At 40.5% G+C, this 15,565-nt stretch overlaps 1 protein-coding gene and 2 pseudogenes across 5 annotated transcripts in view; 1 reads left to right on the top strand and 2 right to left on the bottom strand.

Annotated features, from left to right (window-relative positions):
- LOC137235429 (membrane-associated guanylate kinase, WW and PDZ domain-containing protein 3) overlaps positions 1–15,565 on the top strand; it is a 512,969-nt gene that overhangs the window by 335,572 nt on the left and 161,832 nt on the right. The gene's annotated exons all lie outside the window — the stretch shown is intronic.
- LOC137234276 (ATP synthase subunit alpha, mitochondrial-like) lies at positions 1,576–3,233 on the bottom strand (annotated as a pseudogene).
- On the bottom strand, positions 3,640–15,249 carry LOC137234877 (serine/threonine-protein phosphatase PP2A 65 kDa regulatory subunit-like; annotated as a pseudogene).

The raw sequence follows: 15,565 nt of genomic DNA, 5'->3' as shown, positions 1-15,565 counted from the left end.
ACTCGGCCCATAATCTTTTTTTTAAATTTTCAAAATTTCAAAACCCGGCGCTCGCCCACCGAGGCCAACCAACCACACTAAGGCAGATCCCCATCTGCCACCAAACAATTATTTTTCATTTTCAAAATCAAACCCCAGTTCACTCGCTCACCCCGAGCGGTGACACCAGAAGCCTACCGCAGAAGAAGAACCCATCTGCCACAGAAAACCAAGGCATTCGGCCCATTAAATTTAAACAAATTTCAAAAATGGTCAACGCAAATTTCACTCGTTCACCCGAAACGAGGCCATCCAACAATCCTAACGCAGACCCCTGATCTGCCTCATAATGCATCTGCACTTGGCCAAGGCGCGAGGCCGACAGAACCCAACAACTAAGTGCAACAGATGCATGGTCCCGACATGCATATACATATATATTCACCTACATATTTATACATAATTCCTCCCTTAGCACTGCACAGAAAGCGAATGATAGGAGGTATACATTACCTCACAAACCTTATCATACTCCATCATATCACATGCAGTCTAAAGGCAAGGGTATGAACTTGGGATTTCGTCTCAAGAATAGTAACACCCTTAAAATCATTTTATGGTAGCTAGGGCCGAAATCCGTTTCGTAAACCGCAAGCACTCCTAAATGGTGAATCGGATTAAGGGAATATGGTAAATACCATGCCATTTTAAATATGTATGCAATTCATCTGCCTCATTTCCAAGCCGACATGCAGTAAGGCTGACATATGAATTTAATAGTATATGTAGTGTCGTGTCAAGAGGCCTTATCCTACTACATACCCTGGGCTGACTCTCGCTTTTTAAGTTTATTAACCCACTGAGAGTTGTGAGACTTTTGATTCACTACGAGGAACTATGTATAATGAAAAATTCAAGAAATGATACGTTTATCTTTAATTTTAATTTACAAAAAAAATTCAAGTCAACAAAAAAAAAAACCATGTCTTGCTTTGCTGCATTTCTTCTTTATAAAATTGTACATAGAGCACCCACTGGGGAAGCTTTTTGACTTAATCTCACCTTAATTTATTATTTCTTCGTTTCATAATAACGCGTTTAGTCACTGCATTACCTAATTTAGTATTTTTAGTACAATATTTGTTCAATAGTTGTCGAAAATCGAAACAAGCATTAAAATACAGCCTTGCGCTGAATTTGTGCAGCATATAAAACACCAACTTTTTTTGGGTGCTCTCGTTAAATGAATCAAATGTGCACATATTTAGCACTAAGCTTTCGAAGCGTGCTACACCCTTTATAGAGCCCTACAGGCGAACGACATTCTACGCATTCACTTTATGAACTGAGTCTAATTAAATTTATATACTAGGAGTTGCATGTTTATATAGAAAGGAAAGATGAATGGTATGTTTTTACTGTTTTTATAATTATTTTATTTCGATTTTTTCCTTTGCATTTTCTTGTTTACTTGTATCTTTATGTCAATAGTGTATATAATTTATTGTAAGTTGTGACGCGATCTCTTTATTAATTTTTTTTGCGTTTCTAGCCATGAATAGTGCAGAACTTAGCCATGTATCTTTTAAAATTAACTTAACCCTGGAAAGTCGACAAGAATTTGCTGACAATATCCTTAAGTTTGGCGTCAGAGGCTTCAGAGATTTGACCATCTTTCGCATTTGGTCGAGCAGTGCTTGTTCGTTGGTCTTAACGTGTTGCAAGAATCCTTTCTCGAACTTTGTGATCTTAGCGGGATCCATTTTGTCCAAATGACCGCGTACACCGCAGTAGATGACAGCAACCTGACCTTCAATGGACATGGGCACATATTGACCTTGTTTTAACAATTCAGTCAAACGTACACCACGATTCAACAATTATTGAGTAGCAGCATCCAAATCAGAGCCGAATTGAGCGAAAGCAGCTACCTCACGATATTGAGCCAATTCCAATTTTATGGAACCAGCCACTTGTTTCATAGCCTTTGTCTGGGCAGCTGAGCCGACACGCGATACAGACAAACCAACGTTAACGGCTGGACGAATACCCTTGTAGAACAACTCGGTCTCCAAGAAGATCTGACCGTCAGTGATGGAAATGACGTTGGTTGGAATGTAGGCAGTCACATCACCAGCCTGTGTCTCAATGACGGGCAGGGCGGTCAACGAACCACCACCCATAGCGCGCGACATCTTAGCAGCACGCTCCAATAGACGTGAGTGCAAGTAAAACACATCACCAGGGTAGGCTTCACGACCTGGTGGACGACGCAATAACAGAGACATTTGACGGTAGGCAACCGCCTGTTTTGACAAATCATCATAGATGATTAAAGCGTGCTTGCCCTTGTCAGGGAAATATTCACCCATGGCACAGCCAGAGTAGGGAGCCAAATACTGTAGAGGTGCAGCATCAGAGGCAGTGGCTGATACAATGATGGAGTATCCCATAGCACCCGAATCGGTTAAACGTTTTACGATCCGAGCTACAGTTGATCGCTTCTGACCAATAGCAACGTAGATACAGTACAATTTCTTGCTTTCATCTTGGCCATCGTTGAAGCGCTTCTGGTTGATGATGGTGTCAATGGCCAAAGCCGTTTTACCAGTCTGTCTGTCACCGATGATCAATTCACGTTGACCACGTCCAATTGGCACCCAGGAATCTACGGCCTTGATACCAGTCTGCATAGTTTCGCGCACAGATACACGTGGAATGATACCAGGGGCCTTAATACCAACACGGAAACGGTCCTTTGTGTTGATGGGTCCCTTACCATCAATGGCATTACCCAAAGCATCGACGACACGTCCTAGAATTTCATCGCCTACTGGCACATCCACAATAGCGCCGGTACGCTTGACAATATCACCTTGCTTGATCAACCTATCATTACCAAACACTATAACACCGACGTTATCGGGTTCCAAATTCAAGGCCCTGCCCTTTAAGCCGGAAGAAAATTCCACCATCTCATCGGCTTGAATATTGTTTAAACCATGACGCGAGCAATACCATCACCAATGCTCAACACGCGGCCGGTTTCCTCCAAATCCGCTTTAGGTGCAACGCCCGAGATGCGTTCCTCCAATAGGGAAGAGATCTCAGCACTGCGTTGAGTGGGCGAGACATGAAGTTTACGTGCAGCTAATGCAGCAGCTGGGTATGCGGCCTTGCAGGCGACCTGTGTAGCTGCCTTTTGGTAAACCACGCGCCACAGATGAAGCTAAACGTGCAGAAATCAACAACATTTTACTTTTTAGTTTTCTCTAATTTCTCCACCAAGTTAAATTAAAAATTCTTTTGCATACAAAAGGAAATGCTGTACCTCTGGATTGCATGACGGCCGAAAATGTTTAAGCAATTCAATTATAATCCTTAAACTAACCAAAACGTTTTCCTCGTTATCATTTCTTAAAATTTTTAGCATTACTGAAATTATGGGCTTAACATGGCGTAAACTTTCACTTATAGGTAATCTATGAATCATGTCCAAAATAAGCTTTCGTACATGCTGAGACCTATTTTCCTAAATGAACTGAGGCTCACCATCTTGCAATACCCGTATAAATACGTTGAGTGCAAGTTCTAAAAATGCTGGATATGAAGGTTTTTGTATTTATCAATTCGAAATGTTCACTTAGCTCTTGTGCGGCTTTAAACTTTATTCCTTGCCATTTTTTACTTCCGCTAAATTAGAAAATGATAAAAAGGTCGAAATGAAAATGTTGGATTCTTAAGTGATTACGCTGCTGCTATACCCGCAATAGCTTCTGAAGCGAAATGTTTTACATCAACGTCTGGATCTGAATTTAGTCTCTCAAGAGTGGGTCTTACTTGCGAGTCGATGACACTAGCTTCAGGGAACGGCGAAATTTTCTGTAAAGTCTTGGCAACATTAAAATGTACACTCGCAACGGGATCTGTAGCCAATAGAAGAACTGTTGGTAAAAGCAACTTAGTGGTAATGTTTGTGCCACAAACATATTTAAACAGAAAAGACAAGTCATACGGTGTAACTAATTTATTGCGTGACATAACCAAAACCACATAATAATAATTGCTTACTCAGCCCATTGGGCACCAAATTGTTCAACTAGCTTCTTCACATTTAGAGTAGCTGCTTCACGTATAGCATACACATGATCATTCAACCAACCCATACATAAACCGAGCAGCTTTTGATGAAAAAATTCTTGACCTAATTGACCTGCCAATGCGGGCATGTATTCGATAATTGCTAAACGCACTCGCCACTTAGAATCTTCAGCTAGTTCAACATTGGCTGGTAATAATGACTGTGAAAGTTGTTGAATCCCTATGACGTCGTTAACCCAGTCAAGACTTGAAATAATGTTTAATCGAACTTCAGGGCATTCATCCGTCAGCTGAAGAAGAAATAGTGGTAAAAGATGTTCGACAGTACTGTATGCGCCTAACATAGGACTCAATCCCATAATACTTGACGCCAAAGCTGACTTTACATGAGGAGTAGGATCAGATACTAACTCACGCACATATGGTAATATTAAGCTCATAATAATTTGCATTTGGTTAGATTCATCTAAAGTGGCGAACAAATCTTTTACCTTTGTTGCGACCGCTGCCATTACTTCGGCTTCGGCATCCTTCAGCAAATACTGAAAAGCGGGTACCAAATCCACACGTGTTATCTCCGGACCAACAGCTTTTAGTAAATCAACAAATTTCTCTGCAACCATATATCGTACGCGCCAAGGGGAATCGCCGGCACATTGGCAATGTTGGCAAAGCAAAATGCTCGACATCTTCTTGCGGCAGCAACTGTGCAATGCTAACATATGCTTCTACTGCCAATAAACAGACAGAGTCCTGATCATCTTGAGCCAGTTGTACAAAATTTGGTATCAATTCCCCTCTTTAGTTGCGGGATCACTTAATATATTAACATAACTCCGACATGCATTGAATTCATTTTGAGCCTAAAATTTGGCTCTAAATATTTAAACTCATGAATATAAACTCATGATTGTTTAACACTACGAAATTTAACAACTGCACTCCATCATGTGTAAAAAGTTAAAGAATGAACCAACGGAAGAAATCTTTCGATTAGTCCCGTTTGCTTCAATTCAGAGGAATTCACATTCTATACACGGGTGTGTAGGAATGTGCACAACTTTTTTGTCTCTGCTGCTAGTAAATATCTACCAGTACGCGGACTTTTTAAGAGGAAAATGTGGGTAGACACAAAAAAAAATGTAAATAGTAGTAGTTGGTAGATTTTTTACCAAGAAAACAACAGCTATAGTCCTTATTTGTCCCAAACACTTAATAATTTATTATAAAACAAAATAACGCGCATTTCAAGGAAATCACACTTTAAAACTCGTAAACAAGACAAAATTACATGTACATTTGTATATACCTATGTATATTGCTTATTCCTATACGACACTCACTTTTTCCTGAATCGTGAGTGTGAAATACCGACAAACAGGCACCAAAACGTCTAATCACAACAACAATTTTCCAATGTACCAAAAATACTGCCGCAAAAATATCCGATTTCGGCATGTTAGTCGGAAAATTATTATTTATTGTGATCATTTGCTACATTTATTTCATAAACAAATTTACTTCTTGTTTTTAAGTTGCCCACAAATTTTTCAAAATTGACTGATTTGGTCAGTATTACCTCCTAATGTTAGTCGGGTGGGCTCGGCAATTCAATACTTTAAAAAGATCGCAGTATACGTTTTCAGTGCGAAAATACCGAAATATTGGTAGAATCTAAGTTTTGGTGGCATAAGTCGTAAAAGTAGTAGAAAATGAAAAATGGGTCAAAACGGTTGGTCACTCTACCAACGCGATAAGGTCCGTGCACTGACTGTCCATATACTTCTACCAACGTATGTACACATATATGCCGAGTTTTAAATGCACATTATATTAGGGATGCATAAAAAGATGCAAACGGGTACCCAAAAACCCGGTTCCGGAAAAATCGGTACCGGAGCCAAATACCCTTCGGGAACCGTGGCGTTTGCTAAAGGCCATCAATAAAACCGGAGCCAAATACCCTTCGGGAACCGTGGCGTTTGCTAAAGGCCATCAATAAAACTAAAGTGCAAGCGTACTTGGGGAAAAGTTGAAGAAATAAGTGAAGGGCAATACAAACAAATAAAAAATTATACATTTTATAAATCTCTTCCCTCTTCCAAAACGAACATTTCCTTTATTTTTTTTTCTTTATATAGCATACGATTTTGCTGTCCAAACATTTTTTTTTGCGGCGGGAAGGAAATTTGTTGGTTTTTAGCACCAACAACACAAATAACAGCGACTCAAAAGAACCCACGCTATACACTTCCTACCCGGTCCGGCACCAGAATGTGCGAACCGAAAAATCGTAAATGCTCTTTTTCTGCAGCACTAGTGTGCCCGTGGCCAACTAAAACGCTACCGGGTGACACAAAATAAACAACATAAGGCACTAAAGACCCAGGCACATAACGTGCGGGGAAAGAGGCCATGCATATAATGCACGCCACATATGAATATTTTTTTTTTTTATGCAGCGACAGATGTTTCCCCTTATGCGCGCGCTAATAAAATTTCCCAAATCCCCAATAATACACCTAGGGACCACTCGCCCCCGCATTTTCGAGAATGACTCGACCCAGTCAAACATATTGCATTTCTTTCAGAAAAATGGGTCGCTTTGCCGCTATGCAACGAAGCGCTGCCAAGAACGTCAGGCGTTATACGTCGGAATGCCGCGCTTGTTTTAAGCAACATCCCATACGCCTGTGCCCCATCTTTCGGGCCAAAAAACCCGAGGAGCGTCTTTACTTAGCGATCCGCGGGAGCTGCTGTGGAAATTGCTTGGCTCTAGACCACCGCTCGAACGCGTGCCCAAGCCAAGGCCGATGTAAAAAATGCGGCGAAAAACATCACACGATGCTTCACATCTCCTCGATTGATGAAGAGGAACAGCTACTCCACGAAGCTCGCTCCAAGCCATGGAGTGTACAAGTTGAGGAGGAGCTGGAATCACCCCGTGAGCGGATTGACGACTCCATATCGTTATATGCGTCAGATGCTGGAACGGAGACTGGGCCTCTTCGTCCAGCTCGAATCCACCGAACCGGAGCGGAGACTCGGTCTCTTCGCCCGAACACAACACCAGCAGCCAAATCGTTTAGACCGCTTTTGCAGCATGAAAGGAAGCGGCTCCAGCACAACACATCTACAGTCCAGCGCCATGTTCGTGACGGCCGAGCGGAGACTCGGTCTCTTCGCCGGCAAACTAAGGACCCTCAACGAAGACAACCACCGCGCGATCGCAGAGCGGAGACAAGGCCTCTTCGCCTGCAACAAAGATATCACACCCATCATCAACCACGAGATCGCAGTCATGGATCCAACTCGCTGCAGCTCACTACCGTGTCCGCCTTCCGGGCAGGGCTCCTAGCCCCGCATTCAGCTGCCACCGCCACCATGATCCCGACGGTAGCGATCACCCCCACCGCGGTCGTGAAAATAGAAGCAGGGGGGCGGCTACACCTCGTTCGCGCCTTAATCGACGGATGCTCCCCCACCACAGTGATTGCGGATGAGCTCGCCCAGGAGCTCCAACTTCCTACCAGCAACATTGGCGGGCAAGCAGGATGTCTGCTGCGTATCCGAGGAAGACACGGACAGAACAGAAGGATTGCGACCCATGCTGCGGTCGTAGCGAATTTCCGGCGCACGACACCCACAACCAGCATCGACAGTGCCATCGCAGCCCCGTACGCACATCTTCGTCTGGCGGATCCGCAGTTCTACTCATCCGCCCCGATCCGCCTCGTCCTGGGCACAGATGTATATGCCGAGATAATACTCCCAGGGATTCTGCCCACCACGTTCGGCCCTTTGTTAGCTCAGAGTACCATCTTCGGTTGGGTACTCTCGGGCACAGCGAAGGCCTAACAGCAAAATGTTCGGTAACCACCGAAACACATGAATTTTTACACTTTTTATCCCTTTTATTTTATTGAATTTCTGTTGTACACAGTCGCAGGAGGTGTGCGTTTAAAATCTTGTATCATTACAATAAGTTATTTTTTTATTGAATTTTCTTCATACGACATTCACAAGCATAGAATTTCCAATGAATTTGTAATAAACGGCAAGAAATATGAACACGTATATCTTCTTACTTCTTTTCGCAATCCCTAGCTCTAGGCAAACCTGGCTTAGGCCTTGAATCATAACGGGAAAAGTGCCGAATGACAGAGGCATCAGCAACCAAGCTCACCCATTGCGCAGACTATCTTGCATGCCGCCAAGCCGGCGGACTGACCGGCATTTATGTTAAGTTAGATATAATTAGTTATAAGTTTTTTTTATTTTTTTTTTCTCTTCTTCACGGTCGGTGATCCTTGGCGGACTGTGATGTTGCGTACCGCAAGGGGGGCGGCATGTTTAGGCCCAATGCCTAACTTTTATCTGATTGACGGCGCCCCTCCCTAACGTTTTAATAATATTTCCAGCCACCCACACTCACGCCGCATTTGTGTGCATGCATGCACATGCATGCGTTTCATACGCATGCACGTGTGTGTGCGGGTTGTCAGCACCCATGCACGTATATGTGGGGGTTGTTGTGTGTGTGGCTTTTTTCCCCTCCTTAATACCAGAGGACTTTTTCGCGGCTTAGCGGTTGTCCTCAACGGGATAACCGGCCTCTTTCTCGATTTACCGCCAACCAGCACACATCGCAAGGATCACAATCGTCACTTAAAACACCAAGGTAATATTGTAACCACAGTGTATATTTTCCTTCACTCTAAATTAAATATTATATTATAACGAGGAAATTCCTCTTTGTGTTCTTATTTATTTCTTTTGAGCGCACCATCCACTCCAAGATCGACCCTTGTGCGCCTACCCACTGCCGGTTTACGACGCACTCAGGCCGAACACAAGCTAAATAAAATTGGACCAAGAATAGAGCCCTGAGGTACACCAGATTTCACCAGCAATGAGCTGGATTTACTATCTCTACACCCTACCCTCTGATACCTGTTTGTCAAGTAGCTATTTATGAGCCTTGCAGCATCCCAACTGAAACCAAAGTATGTTTGAAGCTTATGAATAAGAATTTTGTGGCAGACAGTGTCAAAAACCTCCAATGGATCAGACATCTCTAGCATTGACAGCTTGCGTGAAAAGCTTAAAGATTTGTCGGCGTTGTTTACGACAACAGTGTTGGATACCCCGAACTCTTTTCTTCCCTTTTCCCTAGACTCAATATTTCCAAAAATCCTAGCAGAACAACGGTTCTAGAAATGCTTCGAGTGACCGGTCTTCGTCTTTTGCTATTAAAAGTCCCTAATCCTGACCTTCGTATATCTCCTTCCCCTTGTTGCCTATCCATGTACCACTGAGATGAGGTACACAAAGAAAGCTAGTCTGATCCAAAACTATGGTTCCAAAATTTAGTTTCAAAGGTTATGCAAGAATAAAAAAAAAGGTTATCAATAAAATTTAAAATTCCCAAAAAAAAAATATAATATCAAACGACGAAATTCGCGATGTAATAGACTCCCAAAAATTCGAAAGCTAGCGTAAAAAACAGCTGTAAATTAAATCTTATAAAGATTTGTATTTGACAGGTGTTATATATATCAATGTACGTGTGTGTTAAGGATATGCAAACAAAATTCAATAATTAATGTGTAGAAATCAATTCAATATCAAAATATAAAAAAAAATTACTATGTGTGGAATAATATATATGTATTCATGTAAGATTAACATATAAATGTGTATGCGCATGTGTGTGTAAAATTCTTAAACGTATGGACTATTAAAATTTAGCGAGGTTCAACATTCAGTATCCTCTACAGAATTCAAAACGTGGTAGGAAAAATAAAACGAAAAAAATAGATTTATAAAAAAAAAAAATAATTGAAATTCAGTACTGGCTCTAAAACTCTATATTTTGTTTGCTTAGTCCTATTGGTATTACACCAGATTATTATGATTAAGAAATTTTATTAGAAAAATATAAAGAAAATTAATAAGAAAATCAAAACAAAATTTCCACCTTTAACTTCAATTCGGTCGCTTATACTTTCCTAGAAACTAACTTATTAAAATAGTGTAAACAACTTAACGAGAGAGAGCAAAAAAATTTGATTAAAATTCCAATTGGATGTGTTTTTTTTTTAAATTTTGATCTAAGCCTAAATTTATTTTGACATTAACTTAAAAACCAATATTTCCTAATAGTGTGGATATGATTTTTAGGCGCGCTTTTTTGAAAGCTTGGTAACATTTGTTCGGATTTTTACAGTATTTGTTTTTCAATACTTCCGCTTTTACTATTATATCAATATGATCATATGTATTTAATTAGCGAGCTTTGCTCATATTGCTTTATACAATGGTTTTTATACTCAGTTGAGCAGAGCTCACAGAGTATATTAACTTTGATTGGATAACGGTTGGTTGTACAGGTATAAAGGAATCGAGATAGATATAGACTTCCATATATCAAAATCATCAGGGTCGAAAAAAAATTTGATTGAGCCAAATCCGTCCGTCCGTCCGTCCGCCCTTCCGTCCGATAACACGATAACTTGAGTAAATTTTGAGGTATCTTGATGAAATTTGGTATGTAGGTTCCTGAGTACTCATCTAAGATCGCTATTTAAAATGAACAATATCGTACTATAACCACGCCCACTTTTTCGATATCGAAAATTTCGAAAAACCGAAAAAGTGCGAAAATTCAATACCAAATACGGATAAAGCGATGAACTTTGGCAGGTGAGTTGAACATATGACGCACAATAGAAAATCAGTAAAGTTTTGGACATTGGGCGTGGCACCGCCCACTTTTAAAAGAAGGTAATTTAAAAGTTTTGCAAGCTGTAATTTGGCAGTCGTTCAAGATATAATTATGAAATTTGGCAGGAACGTTACTCCTATTACTATATATGTGTTTTATAAAAATTATCAAAATCGGATAACGACCACGCCCACTTAAAAAAAAAAAAATGTTTTTAAGTCAAATTTTAACAAAAAAATTTAATAATTTTACAGTATATAAGTAAATTATGTCAACATTCACCTCCAGTAATGATATGGTGCAACAAAATGCAAAAATAAAAGAAAATATCAAAATGGGAGTGGCTTCGCCCTTTTCAAATTAATTTGTTTAGGATACTTTTAATGCCATAAGTCGAACAAAAATTTACCAATCCCTGTGGGCTTAGTTTCTGGGACTATAACTTATTCCTTTGAAAAAGGGTGAAATCGGTTTAAGCCACGCCCAGTTTTTATACACAGTCGACCGTTTTTCCTTCCGCTCGGCCGTTAACACGATAACTTGAGCAAAAATTGATATATCTTCACTAAACTCAGTTCACGTACTTATCTGAACTCACTTTGTATTGGTATAAAAATGGTCGAAATCCGACTATGACCACGCCCACTTTTTCGATACCGAAAATTACAAAAAACAAAAAAAATGCCATAATTCTATACCAAATACGAAAAAAGGGATGAAACATGGTATTTGGATTGGTTTATTGACGCAAAATATAACTTTAGAAAAAAAATTTGTTAAATGGTAAAAAGTTCTGCAGGGCGATATAAAAAACCCTTGAAATCTTGGCAGGAATGCTGTTCGTGGTATTATATATATAAATAAATTAGCGGTATCCAACAGATGATGTTCTGGGTCACCCTGGTCCACATTTTGGTCAATATCTGGAAAACGCCTTCACATATACAGCTACCACCACTCGCTTATAAAAGCCTCATTAATACCTTTAATTTGATACCCATATCGTACAAACACATTCACCCTGGTCCACCTATATGGCGATATATCGAAAAGGCGTCCACCTATAGAACTAAGCCCCACTCCCTTTTAAAAAGACTCATTAACACCTTTCACTTGATACCCATATCGTACAAACAAAGTATAGGGTCACCTCTGGTCCACTTTATGGCGATATCTCGAAAAGGCGAACACCTATACAACTACCACCACTCCCTTTTAAAACCCTCATTAATACCTTTAATTTGATACCCATATCGTACAAACACATTCTAGAGTCACCCATGATCCACCTTTATGGCGATATCACGAAAAGGCGTCCACCTATAGAACTAAGGCTTACTCCCTTTTAAAACGCTCATTACCCCTTTCATTTGATACCCATATCGTACAAACAAATTCTAGAGTCACCCCTGGTCCACCTTTATGGCTATATCACGAAAAGGCGTCCACCTATAGAACTAAGGCTTACTCCCTTTTAAAACGCTCATTACCCCTTTCATTTGATACCCATATCGTATAAACAAATTCTAGAGTCACCCCTGGTCCACCTGTATGGCGATATCTCGAAAAGGCGTCCACCTATAGAACTAAGGCTCACTCCCTTTTAAAATACTAATTAACACCTTTCGTTTGATACTCATATTGTACAAACACATTCAAGAGTCACCCCTGGTCCACCTTTATGGCGATATCTCGAAAAGGCGTCCAACTATAGAACTAAGGCTCACTCCCTTTTAAAATACTCATTACCCCTTTCATTTGATACCCATATCGTATAAACAAATTCTAGAGTCACCCCTGGTCCACCTGTATGGCGATATCTCGAAAAGGCGTCCACCTATAGAACTAAGGCTCACTCCCTTTTAAAATACTCATTAACACCTTTCGTTTGATACCCATATTGTATAAACGCATTCTAGAGTCACCCCTGATCCACCTTTATGCCGATATTTCGAAAAGGTGACCATATATAAAACTACAACCACTCCCTTTTAAAACCCTCATTAATACCTTTAATTTGATGCCCATATCGTACAAACACATTCTAGAGTGACCCCTGGTCAACCTTTATGGCCATATCTCGAAAAGGCGTCCACCTATAGAACTAAACCCCACGCCATTTTAAAATACTCACTAACACCTTTCGTTTGATACCCATATTTTACAAACGCATTCTAGAGTCGCCCCTGGTCCACCTTTATGCCGGTCTTTCGAAAAGACGACCACCACCTATGGCGATATCTCGAAAAGGCGTCCACCTATAGAACTAAGGCTCACTTCCTTTTAAAATACTCATTAACACCTTTCGTTTTATACCCATATTGTATAAACGCATTCTAGAGTCACCCCTGATCCACCTTTATGCCGATATTTCGAAAAGGTGACCATCTATAAAACTACAACCACTCCCTTTTAAAACCCTCATTAATACCTTTAATTTGATGCCCATATCGTACAAACACATTCTAGAGTGACCCCTGGTCCACCTTTATGGCCATATCTCGAAAAGGCGTCCACCTATAGAACTAAACCCCACGCCATTTTAAAATACTCACTAACACCTTTCGTTTGATACCCATATTGTACAAACGCATTCTAGAGTCGCCCCTGGTCCACCTTTATGCCGGTCTTTCGAAAAGACGACCACCACCTATACAACTACCACCACTCCCTTTTAAAACCCTCATAAAACCTTTAATTTGATACCCATATCGTACAAACACATTCTAGAGTCACCCCTGGTCATCCTTTATCGCGATATCTCGAAAAGGCGTCCACCTATAGAACTAAGCGCCACGCCCTTTTAAAATACTCATTAACACCTTTCGTTTGATACCCATATTGTACAAACGCATTCTAGAGTCACCCCTGGTCCACCTTTATGGCGATATCTCGAAAAGGCGTCCACCTATAGAACTAAGGCTCACTCCCTTTTAAAATACTCATTAACACCTTTCGTTTGATACTCATATTGTACAAACACATTCAAGAGTCACCCCTGGTCCACCTTTATGGCGATATCTCGAAAAGGCGTCCAACTATAGAACTAAGGCTCACTCCCTTTTAAAATACTCATTAACACCTTTCGTTTGATACCCATATTGTACAAACGCATTCTAGAGTCACCCCTGGTCCACCTTTATGCAGATATTTCGAAAAGGTGATCATCTATACAACTACAACCACTCCCTTTTAAAACCCTTATTAATACCTTTAATTTGATGCCCATATCGTACAAACACATTCTAGAGTGACCCCTGGTCCACCTTTATGGCCATATCTCGAAAAGGCGTCCACCTATAGAACTAAACCCCACGCCATTTTAAAACACTCACTAACAACTTTCGTTTGATACCCATATTGTACAAACGCATTCTAGAGTCGCCCCTGGTCCACCTTTATGCCGGTCTTTCGAAAAGACGACCACCTATACAACTACCACCACTCCCTTTTAAAACCCTCATTAATACCTTTAATTTGATACCCATATCATACAAACACATTCTAGAGTCACCCCTGGTCATCGTTTATCACGATATCTCGAAAAGGCGTCCACCTATAGAACTAAGCCCCACGCCCTTTTAAAATACTCATTAACACCTTTCGTTTGATACCCATATTGTACAAACGCATTCTAGAGTCGCCCCTGGTCCACCTTTATGCCGTATCTCGAAAAGGCAAGGAACTACCACCACTCCCTTTTAAAACCCTCATTAATACCTTTAATTTGATACCCATACCGTACAAACACATTCTAGAGTCACCCCTTGTCTACCTTTATGGCGATATCTCGAAAAGGCGTCCACCTATAGAACAATTCAATCGGCCTAGAAGGTCTGCGGAGTCGATTTCTCCAATAACGAGCTTATGGATAAACAATACCCCAAGTAATATTCTGCGATATTCTGGAGTGGTTAACTTAATAAGAAGAAGCCTACTTCTGTATGGTAGGTGAAGATTTGAGTCCCAATTAAGACCACGTAATGTAGATATCAGAAATTGCTTTTGTACAGATTCAATACGCTTTATATGATATTGAGATATTGGACACCAAACGCATAATATTACTCAAGTATTGGACGGTCCAGTGGTGTGTAGAGAGGCATAGTGAGGCACGGGTCATCAAACTCTTTAGCCTACCTTTTAACAAATCCAAGTACACCAAACGCCTTGCTGGAAATAGATGAAATATGCATGTTAAAACTCAGTTTCGGATCAAAAGCGACACCTAAATCATTTGCAATAGATATGCGTCCCAAAGGTGTGCCATCCAGTGTATAAGGATTCAAAACTGGTTTCACACGGTGAAAAGTCATATGCTTACATTTAGAGCAATTTAAAACTAGTAAATATGTTGAGCACCAACATTCGAACGAGTCTAAATCGGAACCCGTATCCGCAGGACAATAAGTGTAGAAAAGTTTTACATCATAGGCGTACATTATAGTATGGGAATGCAATATAATCTGTGGTAAGTTGGTTATAAACAGGGTAAAGAGCAAAGGGGCAGGTGACTTCCTTGAGGTACAAGGGAGGAAACTACGAACGATTCCGAGAGATTACAATTGAACAGGACTTTTTGCGTCCTGTTACAAAGATAGCTAGTCAGCCAGATTAAAAGGCGAAACGGAAAGCCCAATAAAGCCAGCTTATGAATTAGTAGCTCATGGTTGACGGTGTCGAATGCTTTACTGAAATCAGTATAGATGACGTCAGTTTGCTTGTTAGTTAAAATTCCTTCCATAACTATAGAACTAA

Source organism: Eurosta solidaginis, chromosome X, assembly GCF_040869045.1.
Source record: "Eurosta solidaginis isolate ZX-2024a chromosome X, ASM4086904v1, whole genome shotgun sequence".
Classification (NCBI taxonomy): Eukaryota; Metazoa; Arthropoda; class Insecta; order Diptera; family Tephritidae; genus Eurosta; species Eurosta solidaginis.
Note: the sequence above shows the minus strand (reverse complement) of the source record. Positions and strands in the feature narration are given on the sequence as shown.